Here is a 12,757-nt window from a genome sequence, read left to right on the forward strand (position 1 = left end):
TTATTGATATTTTAGAAAAAAAACTAAAAAAAAATGAAAACTGACAATGTCGTAAAGAGCTCAAAATAAGTCAAAATATTTGAAAATTTTATCGTGTATAGAAAAATGGAAATGTAAACATTCAGTCAAAATTTCATGCATCCACGGTCATTTTTTTTAAAGTTAAACCAAAAACCAAAATCGATTTTCTCGAAAACAGATTTTGCGTAAAAATTCCCGTTTTTCCTTAATTTTTCTTTTGTTTTTCCCGGCGCTTTTGAAAACCACTGGGAAATTTAAATTTTGACCTCTCCAATGCACCAACGATATTCACTTTCTGATCGAACAAGATACTGAAGTTGAAAATCGTAGCATTATTTCGACTACTTATCGTGTACACAGACACAAAAAAAATAAAAAAAAAAATAAAAAAAAAAATAAAAAAACACACATCATTGTAAAATCAATACATTCATCGTTTCACTCAGAATCTAAAAAATGGAAACTGAAAATGTCCGTAAAGAGCTCAAAATAAATCAAAATATTTGAAAAATGTTATGGTGTATAGAAAATGCTATAATATAAACATTCAGTCAACATTTTATGTACCTACGGTCATTTGTTTTAGATTTGTACCAAAAACCAAAACCGATTTTCTCGAAAACAGATTTTGCGTAAATTTCCAGTTTTTCTTAATTTTTCTTTTGTTTTTCACGGCGATTTTGAAAACTACTAGAGAACTTTATTTTTGAGATTCACTTTCCTATCAGAAAAGATACTGTTGAAGAAAATCGAAGCACTTTTACTGTCCCAAAAGGTGATGACAGACACAAAAATAAAAATAATAAAAAACACACATCATTGTAAAATCAATACATTCTTCGTTTCACGCAGAATCTAAAATAATATAAAATTGGATTTAAAATAAAATAATTATTTTTATTATTTAATATTCATTAAAGTAGGTATTTTAAAATTGTTTGCATAATTTTATTGTTAAACCATGTTCTTAAGTTTTGATTAATTTTATTGAAATAAATGGCAAACTGATAAGTTGGCATTTTCGAAAAACTTTATAACAAGAGTTCTTTCATCAGCTGTAGGAACAGTTCAATTGATAAAGTCTAAAATGAGACTAACGTTTTCGAATTATTATTTAACAAACTTATTTTTCTACAAAGTTCATGTAGGTATAAACTGATAGCATATAGAATATACTTAGGCACTACATTTTGACCACAAAAATCATTGGTAAGTAATACAATTTTTATATATTATACAATAATATTTTATTTTTGTTTTTAATCTACATGACGTATCTATCGTCGATTTCTTAAGTTTTCAATATTTATATACATTATACAGTAAAACGCAAATGATTTTTGTAAGTTGTATTTACATAGTAAAAATATTTTATTTTAAATATTACGCCTATGCTTGGATGACTATTATAATATATTTAACATAATATGTTTACTGAAAAAATAATTCACTTCTTAAATATATTATATAAAGACAATTTAACTAATAATAAGTTGACTTATATTATTATTGACAAATTTGCATACGCCCTTTTAATTGTAAGCCTATATATAAATATAAAATAATATACAGGCTGTTCAAAAAGTGTGTAAACGGTCATTATACTAATATTTTGTCTGATAAGGTGATAAGATATTGTAAATATTGGTGTGTAATATTTTACCTAGGTAATAAATGTGCAACTGTGTTATTATTGATATATGCAGATATATAAAAATATGCAAACAGTAATTAAAATGTTTCCAATTTTTTTGAACACCTATTATAACAGGGGTGCAGGCCAGCGAGAAGAGACTCGCGAGCCAAGATGTAAAAAAAAAAAGGTCATATTATATTGTATATTATGTGACCTTTTTTACGTTAATTTACGTCTAATGTTACGTTAAGATGCGAGCCGCAAAAGTCTATGACGTGAGCCGCGGTTTGGCCACCCCTGTATTATAATATCTACTTTAATATGTAATATATATTTATTAGGAGGACACGAGTACAACTGTACATAGACTTTAGTTATTTGAGTTTATCATTCGTATCTTACGATCTTCCGAGTTTTTTTCTAGTAAGTTATATTATAATTGATTATAAAATAAAACAAAAAATACGTATATTTTTATAAAAAGAACAAAAATTAAAATATCTGAATCCGTAGAGATATATTCTGTTTATAAGTAATTTTTTTTCCTAATTTTTAATATAGACAACAAGAGCTTGTTTATGAAATTTGCGTGGAGTGTAAAAACAATAACATTACCAATACCCAACTATAATCAGAGACGCTTGCTTATAGCTCTCAAAATACTCTTATATTTAAAGAATTTTATAGTTTAAACTTTAAACAATACGACGCAATTGTAATACTTAACAAACAGCCAACAATCGATTTTTCTTGAATACATAGGAAAATAAATACATACTTATAGGTACTTAATAACATAATGCAAAGATATTATTAATATTTTTAAAATTTTAAATGATTTAGTAGAAAGAAATTTAGAAGGTATAGTGTTATTCAGATAATTAATATTAAAGTAGGAACCTTGAATATTATGAAAAAAGATTTAGATAAAGAGAATTTAAATTTTATAAAATGGCTTCTAAGCTTCTATTAATTTAAACAACATAACCATGAAATATAAAAAGCATTCATGGAGTGTCTACCCTTCCTTTGCATCCATAAAATTCGCCCTTACTTAATTATATATTAATGTTGGTTTAAAATACATAAATTTCACTTAAAAGTGTAGCAAACCGATGTTTTACTGAGTGAAATCTGTTGTCATAATAATATGCATACAGATTACAAGTAGAGTTGAACAGCGATTTTTTTCAAAGGATCGCGGGATTTTACTCGATGTTAATAAATAATTTCGTTAACGTAGATTAATAGATTGACAGACTGATTACCAGATTTAGTTTATACACCTATACACCATATTATGTACATTAAAACAATTTTAGTTGTATAGTCTAGGATTAAGTCATTTGATTTATTATTTTTTACATGTCATGCATATTGCCTCGCATTTATGTATTTTAAACAGAGTTCAGTTTTTTACATCGTCCCTTGATTTTTTCTCTGGTCCTTGTCATGTTTTCAACCAAGTTGAACTATATCAGATTATAATATTGACATATTTGCTTCGAGATACTACGGCACAGTTTTTATACATATTTATTTAAGGCTATGATTGATTAGATGAACGTATTACGTTACGTACCTACTTGAAATGCAATCAAGAAATTTGTTTTCAAATCATTTATAACCTTATTCTTTTCAATGTATTTTTATATTGTTTATCAAATTAATTTATTTAATGAAAAGTAAGAATGGTAACTTTTAAATGTAGGTATATTATGCTAATTTGACGGTCAACTCGTTTTGTTCCTTGTAGTTCAGTTAGCTAATTTTTCTATAGACAAATTATTTGTAAATGTGTTTTTTTGACATAGCCTTCAGGTGGTACCTATATATCTATTAATTATTTGTATTGAAAGTATAATATATTTTTACTCCCAAATCGATACATTTTATGCATAGATAATTAAGACAATTATAAATTTAGTGATGTAATATCGTATACACTATACATTCATCAACAGATGATTTACATTGCTAATGGCCCGTATTACAATTTTAGTTAAACTAAGGTTAAACCACCGAACTCAGCCGGTGGGTTAAGCGTTACCGAGGTTTAAACTATGATTGTAAAACGGGCACTAAATGTATTAAGACTATAATAAGGACCAATAAAATTTTTAGACCAATGAAGTTTTGATAAAATTATTATGTATTTTTTGTGACTTTCATAGCATAATGATTACCCGAGTTTTTCATCAACATGGATTGTCGGTTTAGTACGTGACTATTATACAGTATATGTCCATAAAAATGAAACGGATATAACATGCAATTATAAAATTACAATACTTTTATTGAAACCCTTTGTAGTTAAAATAATGTCTATGTGATTTTTGTTGGATATTGGTAAAATACTTTAATGGTATAACGGATAACTAATACCTGAGTTTTTTATTGCGTATAAAACGAATTAAATATTTAAATTATAACTATAAATATTAACTATTATAAGACGAAAAAATAATTCAGCTCACATTTCAAAGATGTTTTTCAAATATATATTTTTATAGGTAACTATAATAGTTTGATTTATCAAAATTTAATTTCGTTTTCGTAGTATTTATTTTTATACTTAATCGATTTGCCTGACTTAAGTAAATCGCTGTGACCATAATTTTCGATTCGACCATTTAATAATTGTTGATTTTTCTAAACGAAATTACTATTTTCGATTACGCTATAGAAAAAATCGGATTGGATTAACAAGAACTTCCTGAAATAATTTCGGATACCTTATCTCCTAGTAGGAAACCCCATATACTATTTGATTTTTTGTAACCTCCGTCTTTAATAAAATCCGTAGGTATCCGAGATAAAATTATGTGTGTATAATGGACACTGCACGTATATCAAAAACCTCTGCGCAGTTGTTTTATGCAATTTTGGGTACCAATGTTCAACGAGCCAGGTGCATTTTTCATCTGTTCATTGAATGCGCCCAGGAAAAATAACATCTGGCATACAGATCAACTGGTTCGAAAATGGTACGGAAAGCATTATATTAGTTTTCTCTTATATGTTTCACTTACGCAGTAAACACCATATAGGTATAATATTATATTTTTATCGTTATTATTTTCAAGATACACATTACTGTAATTTACTTCTATAATATATGTCCATAACATGATCGTTATAACGTATAAGTTATAACTAAAACATAGGCACTACAAGTTACAGCTATTCCTAATACTATATTCCTAGAGTTATCAAAATCATTTCATTTCAAAAAAAAAAAATGCATAAACGAGGTGCAGCTATTGTAAACAAACTTTTTAAAACATGCATATATATTTTTTATGTCACTATTGTCATGTATAGGTAATACTCTATGGAAGTAAAATGTGGGGTACCCATGTTCCTTATATATGACAAGAATGTAACTGTTTTTTTATTCTAAGAAAGGCGACATACTCTCATTAAATGTGTTAATGGAGAACCAACGTATTATAATATGTATAGTATATTTTGTATAGTTGAAATGTCAAGTATTATAGCTATTCGAGTGCATGAGATTCTAATGAAGGTATAATAATATAGTACTCGTTAATTACGATAACTTAAATTGTTAAACTTGATTTTATATACATATAGGCTCAAATCACCCAAAAATATCAGGGGGGCTTAAGCACCAACATTTTTTTAATCTGTATTTGAATTATTAATAAATGCAGTTATAATGGAAATATTATGATGATAGTACTATATAAGTTACGGGAATACTCACGGGATTCGGGGTGCTAGCATTAAAATTCAGGGTGCTCACCCTTAGCACCCCTACGATTTGCGCCAATGGTGATATATTGTAATTTGGTAGATGTCAGATATCGCTTGTGATATCAATATAATATACCTAGCATAATATTATACATTTTGGACATTTTTTAATTATTTATTTATAATTAACTATACAATAAAGTTAACTAAGGTTAGATAATTAATAATTTAACTTAACTACACATTAATAGTTTTTAGAATCATTTTTAGAATCAAAGTAACATAATATTATAACATAAACAACTGGTAGGTAGCAAACCTACATATTATAAAACTAAAATTGTATTGTCATGAAATTCTATTATTTAATAGCGCGTATGAGAATAATACGATCATATATAGGTTACATCATCCAATATACGGATGATACAGCAAAGTGACGTCCTATATATCCACGGTCTGAGACAATTTTTTTTGGTGTGTGTTAGTTTTAATACCTCAACCTTAGCACAATTTTTTTAATTGTCGTATCCGCACCAGTCAAAGTAAAGTAATCTTTTAAAAGATTTAAAAATTACAAATTTTTTAAGAATCGTGTCGTTTTATGGAGAGGTTAGTTTTAAACGATTGAAATTATATGATAATAATTAATTATCTATAATATAGTAATTATATTGTGCATAGGTTGCAATTATATTGGTAACTTAGGTAGCTACTCTAATGCCAAATTATAACATTAATCTAATCTTTGTTGTTGTTCGGTTGACATGGCAATTGTAACGGTCAGCAAAAAATTGGTTAGGAAAATAATGTATCCAGCCCAAAAACATATAATATTATGTATATTTAATTCTATTCTAATATAGAGAAAAAATTACATTTATATCTATCCAATCTATGTATTCTCGCAAAGTAATATATTATAGAAAATCAAGTGTTATACTGTTTTAGTGTTATGTAGGTATACCTACTTATACATTATGAAATACTCGTTCGTGAAGTTTTCTTCGAATTTTTAGATAAATATTTTATGACTGTGAGTAGTGAGAACAATAATCAGGCCTGTCGCAGCAGGATATTCAGTATGAATAATAGCACCAATACACAGTGATGGTTACATATTATATATGAGTAAATTCACAAATGCACATTGCAGTGCAATTTTATTCGTACTTGTGTATGTACATTGCAGAATTTGGCCCCTTAATAAATAGCAATTTCAGTTTTCCATAATAGAAGAGCACATATACTATTTGTCTGATAAAAACGTTAACCCAAATAAACTCTTCTACCGAGTACCGCATAAAGTAATATTTTTTATGTTTTTGCATTATTCGATTTCGTGCGACGGTGGCCAATAGTACTTTTCTCATTTTTTTCTTTTTATAACATTACGGTTGTATGCACATAGAATAAAAATAATTTAAAAGTACATAGATGTGGTTACGCATACACAATGCACTCTTTTTGTTATTGATTAGTCGATTCATTTCGTTCGGGCTTAATTTTCATCAATTTTTTTTCTGAAACATTTTTACGGAACATTGAAGTAGAATGAATAGTAGGTATATACCTATAGGTACCTACAGTATTTTTCGAGTGAACCTGCAAGTATGATAGATCGAGAAATTGTTGTTTTATATTTTTCCATACATTTTAATCACATAATATTATTCTCGACTTTTTAATAATGTATTATAATTATACTATTTTATCTTACTCCTGGGCATACTGAAGAGGATTTTACTGGAGGGCCAAAGTTAGTAGTTAGGCCAACTTTAAAAAATTGATCCATAGGCCCTTGTTTTTGTTACCTATATTGTTGAAGCCATTTCATCATTAGGCTGTTAAAATGTTTTTATTATAATATGAGTAAATAAGTTATTATATGAGTAAATTAAAGTAGTAATATTAATAATTGTGAAATAAATACTCATTACCATTAGATATAAGAGGTAGGTATAAAAAAAAGGTGGACAACTGGTACGGGTCTGCTATACAGTAGGTGTCAAGTGCAGGGTCACAAAAATGCAAGGGTGGCGATCGACTGGTCGATATTTAGAGGAATATTGGGCGATCGTATTAAAAATGAATTGTACCAATATCCGTTGATCGCGTGCGAAATCATTAAGTTAAAGATTTAATTACAATTGTACCCTTTATTTATATAAAGTAAAATATTTATTAGCAAAGAAAAACATGAGCAAATAATAAAAGAATATTATTATGCTGCATGTTATAGTATAAATAATATACCTAAACAAATAGTCGTGGTCGATCACCAAGTAGCTGGTATTAAAAATGTTTAATGTAGTCCACTTGTTGGAAAAGGTTGACGACGATGTGTTAAAGTAGAATTATTGTTTTGATAAATCTTGTCAACATTTAAACTTCAAATACTTATAAAAAAAATCCGTACCGATGTATACCAGTGATATTTTTTAATTGGTATATAAACAATTTATAAGTAACTTCTTATTCAATTTTCAAACTTTTTGACCAAGCAAAACAATTTTTACCTACATTTATAGAAAAAGAAAAAAATTAAAATTTTAGGTGTTCATAAATATTGTTCAAAATGAGTCAAAATATTTTTAAAATCTAATCTATAGTATGGAAAATGATCATTTATACATTTGGTAAAATTATCTAGTATCTTAGGTCATTCATTTTTGATTTACTACAAAATAAAATAAAATTTGTCTTTAACTGGTTTTGCATAATAATTCCCGTTTTTTCTTAATTTTTTCTTTCGTCCACTAGCCAGTAGGGAATATTAATTGTACCTACAAAATAAATAAATTTCCATAGGAGACATCAAGACAATTACGTTTGGTTGGCTAGTACTTACTAACATTGGAATCCCTCTCATCCTCAACTTTTACTCAATATCACTATCATAATTGTATTCAAATCAATTGAATATTATTCACAGTTATTACTTATTTAGTTTTTCATAAATTGATAAATGGTCTACCAGAAAAATTAATCAAACACTAAGTTACTAATTTTAATTGTGTGCTTCAAATTGGATTTTCATTTAAACAGACATAATAGTTTTATTCGACAGTATTAATATAATTGAAATATTTTAACGAGATAGTTTTGATAATTTTATTTTTCAAATGTAATACGAAATAAAGAATTTACTTTAATTGTACTAAATAGACGACAGTCTGGGTTGACTCTAGATTTGAGTCGAGTAGAATAGCTGGATGTATATTTTATACGTACACGTCTGAATCATACGTACACAAACTCCTATACAGATTTTTTTTTAAATTTAAAATATGTTTATGTTTATAGGTTTTAGAATGCTGTAGTGTTGTATTTAGTTTTGGTTGTGGTAGTGTTACAGTCCACCGACTATTTTGGTAATATTGTTATTTACTAACTATCATGTTATACTAATTACTAAGGAAGTATTCCAAACATTTACACCATTACACCAATAACTAAAATGTTGATCAAATGGTTTTCAATAACCCTCTACAGCTCTACTGAACTAATTATTAGACGTACCTATACCTACTTATTTCATAAATGATTCTTCAACCCATGGGAGGTGAAACTCTGAACGTACATTATAATACTATGAAGGTAGGTATTTGATTAATATTACTATCAGCTATAAAATATATTTTACAAAATATCGATTATTTACTATTAATTATTACAATGTATAAGTAGGTATAATATCCAATTACCTATAAATAAAGAATTGTACCTTTAAATTATAACTATACCACACAGCATTTGGGAAATGATAATATTTTGTGAATATTTTGGAGTGCTTGAATAGTGAATATTTGACTAATAATATTGTATAAATATTTTATTCTCATAAAATAATAAAATATTGCACAAAAATGTTGACTTAATATTTTTATAATGTTTCCATGAAAATATTTTTAAAAAAAATATGATTAAAATGTTTTGTTAATGCTTTTTAGAAAATATTTTTCAAAAGTGAACTTCTTGGCCAAAAAATATAAATAAAATATTTCCTTATTATTTACGCAATTTTTTCAAATATTTTGACAACTATATTGTTTTCCTGAAAATATTTATACCATAGTTGGGAAATATTAAAATGTTGTGTGGGATAATATTATAGTTTAAATTTAAAAATAATTATAAATTAAGTTCTGTAAACACTTTTTCAAGTAGGTAAGTATATTATAGGAACAGGGCTCGAATAGTTAGAGTAGAATTTAAATCTATCGATAAATATTGTTTTATAATCGAGTCTAGTTGATACTTTACACTTTTAAAAAAGATCTGAAACAGAGGTGCTTTTTCGTTTTGGTTAATATGTTATGTACAAATTGCCGATGGTTATTTAAAAACGTTAAAGAATTATCAGCAAGGACCAAGAACTAATAACATATTTCAAATATCTTATAAATACGCATCCCACAATATCATCACATAATATTATATTATACTCGTTGTGCTAATTTGTACAGATAGTGTATTTGAGTATTTAAATAATAAAAAAATGTTACCTACCTATGTATATTTAATATTTTTCAACTTCTATTGTAACTATATATCAGGAGCCTTGTATTAAATTTTCAAGTTTCTTCTTGACCCAACGAATAAAATGTTATTGACAATTATAGAAAAAAAAACTAAACATGTCCATAAAACAGCTCAAAACGAGTCAAAACATTTTATCAAGTACAGTAAATGATAAAATACACATATGGTGTAAATTTCAAGTATCTACTGTTATTAGTTTTTGAATAAAAATAAAATAAGAAAATCCCATGTATAACTTCAAACGCTCGTCAAATGTAATTATAGACTTTTTTGTAAAGTATTTTTTATATTATACGTAGGAAAACTTAAAGGTAATCTTTTATTACATTATCGAAGCTTAGATATAAATAGAAATTTTTTATGCTTTTCTAACTCAAAATAATTTTCATTATTTTAATTCATTTTATTAACATTTTATCTTCAGACGTTCATAAAAAAATACTGTGAATTTACTCTCAACTTTTTTTTTAATTTCCACGAACAACAACTTTTGGGGAACGTTTTAATACATTTTGAAATTTTTTGACTGAGCATAAATTATTTTATCGACAATTATAAAAAAAAAACGAATACAACTCGAAATTTTCTTATGCCTATAAATAGCTCAAAAAGATTCAATATTTGAAAAGTTTTATTTTATTCGTGTATCTAGGTAATTTTTTCTTAATTTTCTTTTTCTTTTTCCAAGTGCATCTTTTGAAGACCACTGGAAATTTAAAATGTTGACTTTCCCAGTGCATCAACTAGATTCACTTTCCCATAGGAAAATATACTGAAGTTGAAAATCTAAGCATTATTTGGACTACTTATCGTGCAAACAGATACAAATAACAAAAATAATAAAACACAAACATCAATTTAAGATCAATATATTCATCAATCCGCTAAGAATCCAAAATAAAGTTTTGTCAATCAATAACCTTTGATATTACCTACAAAAATATGTCAATATATGAAATACAAAATTATTACTGAATGAAATTTATATTAAGTATTGTTTATTGTTTAAATTCATCAACGTCGAACGCGGATAACAATTTGTCCACACTGTCTAAGTAGAGTTTTAAATTTAATTCATATTACAACAGGTCTTTGAGAATATCTTCTTTTACTTCGTTACGTTCATTCATATCATTATAATATTATCAAATATTTGAATTATTAGCAGCCATAATGACAGTTGACAGAGCTTGAATTACTAATAATTATGATGGTGTCAATCTTGTTTGATTTGAATATGAAATGAGTGTTTTTAATTTTTATACCTGTAGAAAATACATTTTAAATACAATATAATAACTTTATAAAATTTACAACAAAACCGCTAAATCTTTAATATTTGAATTTCTAAACAAAATGTTTTCTAAAAAGATTAAATAAACTAAACGTAATTACCTATATTATTAGCTTTCAAATTCCTAATAATAATAATTCGAATATCAAACTTTTGTGTCATTCCGTTGACATAATGGTTTATGAAAGTTTTGTATTGTTATAAGCTAATAATATAAGTATATCACATAATATGTCTGAAAGTAATGATAAATAATCGATTAACGATTTTGAGAAATGTTTGGTTTCAAGTCTACCATATAATAATCAAACGTTTTAGCTATTATATAACTAAGTATATAATAATATTGTCTGAACCAAACTTTCAATCTTTGAAGTAGATAGAATATAATTAATAACCATACATAATATAATATTACATAATACTATATTATATTAATTTCAGGTCATCTAGCTACGATACATTAAGATTTTGAATTAAATAATTAATGTATAAAATACAAAATTACAAACTAAAAATACTGAGGAATTCGCTCTGTTGTACTTATGCTGTATAGTTGTAGATGTTGAATGAACGCCGTTATTGAGTATGCCACAGTAAATATTGTAATGGGTGTGTTGAATTTGAATTGAATGATAAATGTATACGAACCAGGGACTGGAACCGAACCTAAAAGAACCGGTTCTGGAACAGGAACCTTTAAAATATTAAGAACCGGAACCGGAACCGAAACCTTTATTTTAATATAATAAAGTACCGGAACCGAACTGGAATTTTTAAATTAAAAAGGTACTTTTAGGTTCAAAAATAAAATTATTTTATTTATCATATTTAAAGGTATTACGGTTTTGTGTATAACCTATGTAGTATGTATCTATGATATATTATGAGTTTTCTAATATTTCTCATACCTCAATTAACCTAACCTAACCTCAATTATACCCACATTCTGGATGACTATTTGAAATTATTATACTTTTTGGTATCGAAATTATATGGAACCGGAACCTAAATTATTTGGAACCGGTACCTTTATTTTTTTTCATCAAAGAACCAGAAACGAACCGGAATCGTTATTTTATTTTTGGAGAACCGGTACCGGAACCGATACTGATAAATTCAAAAGGTTCCAGTCCCTGATACGAACATACGATGAAATAGTTTTTATTATATTATATTTATACTAGTATAAACAAGTAGTATATACTACTATAAAGTATAACTAGTTATTTATTTTACTAAAGAAATAACTAATAAGTTAGGTGGGACTAACTTTTAAAATAACAAATTACATAATATGTAACAAATTACAATTATTATAATTTCATTTCATATCCGAATATATGATTAGTACAGTTATTAACTTATTAGTTAATACTGTGGTTATAGATTTGTGGACTAAATATTTTGAAAATAGCATTGCGTATAGACAAATAATCTATTTACGTCAAGGAAAAAAGTTTCAATTCTCACCAAATAATATTTTTTGGTCACAACAAAATAACTAAAATTGTTATTTATCGTTCAATTATCGAATTTCA

The sequence above is a fragment of the Acyrthosiphon pisum genome, chromosome A2 (genome assembly GCF_005508785.2).
Source record: "Acyrthosiphon pisum isolate AL4f chromosome A2, pea_aphid_22Mar2018_4r6ur, whole genome shotgun sequence".
NCBI lineage: Eukaryota > Metazoa > Arthropoda > Insecta > Hemiptera > Aphididae > Acyrthosiphon > Acyrthosiphon pisum.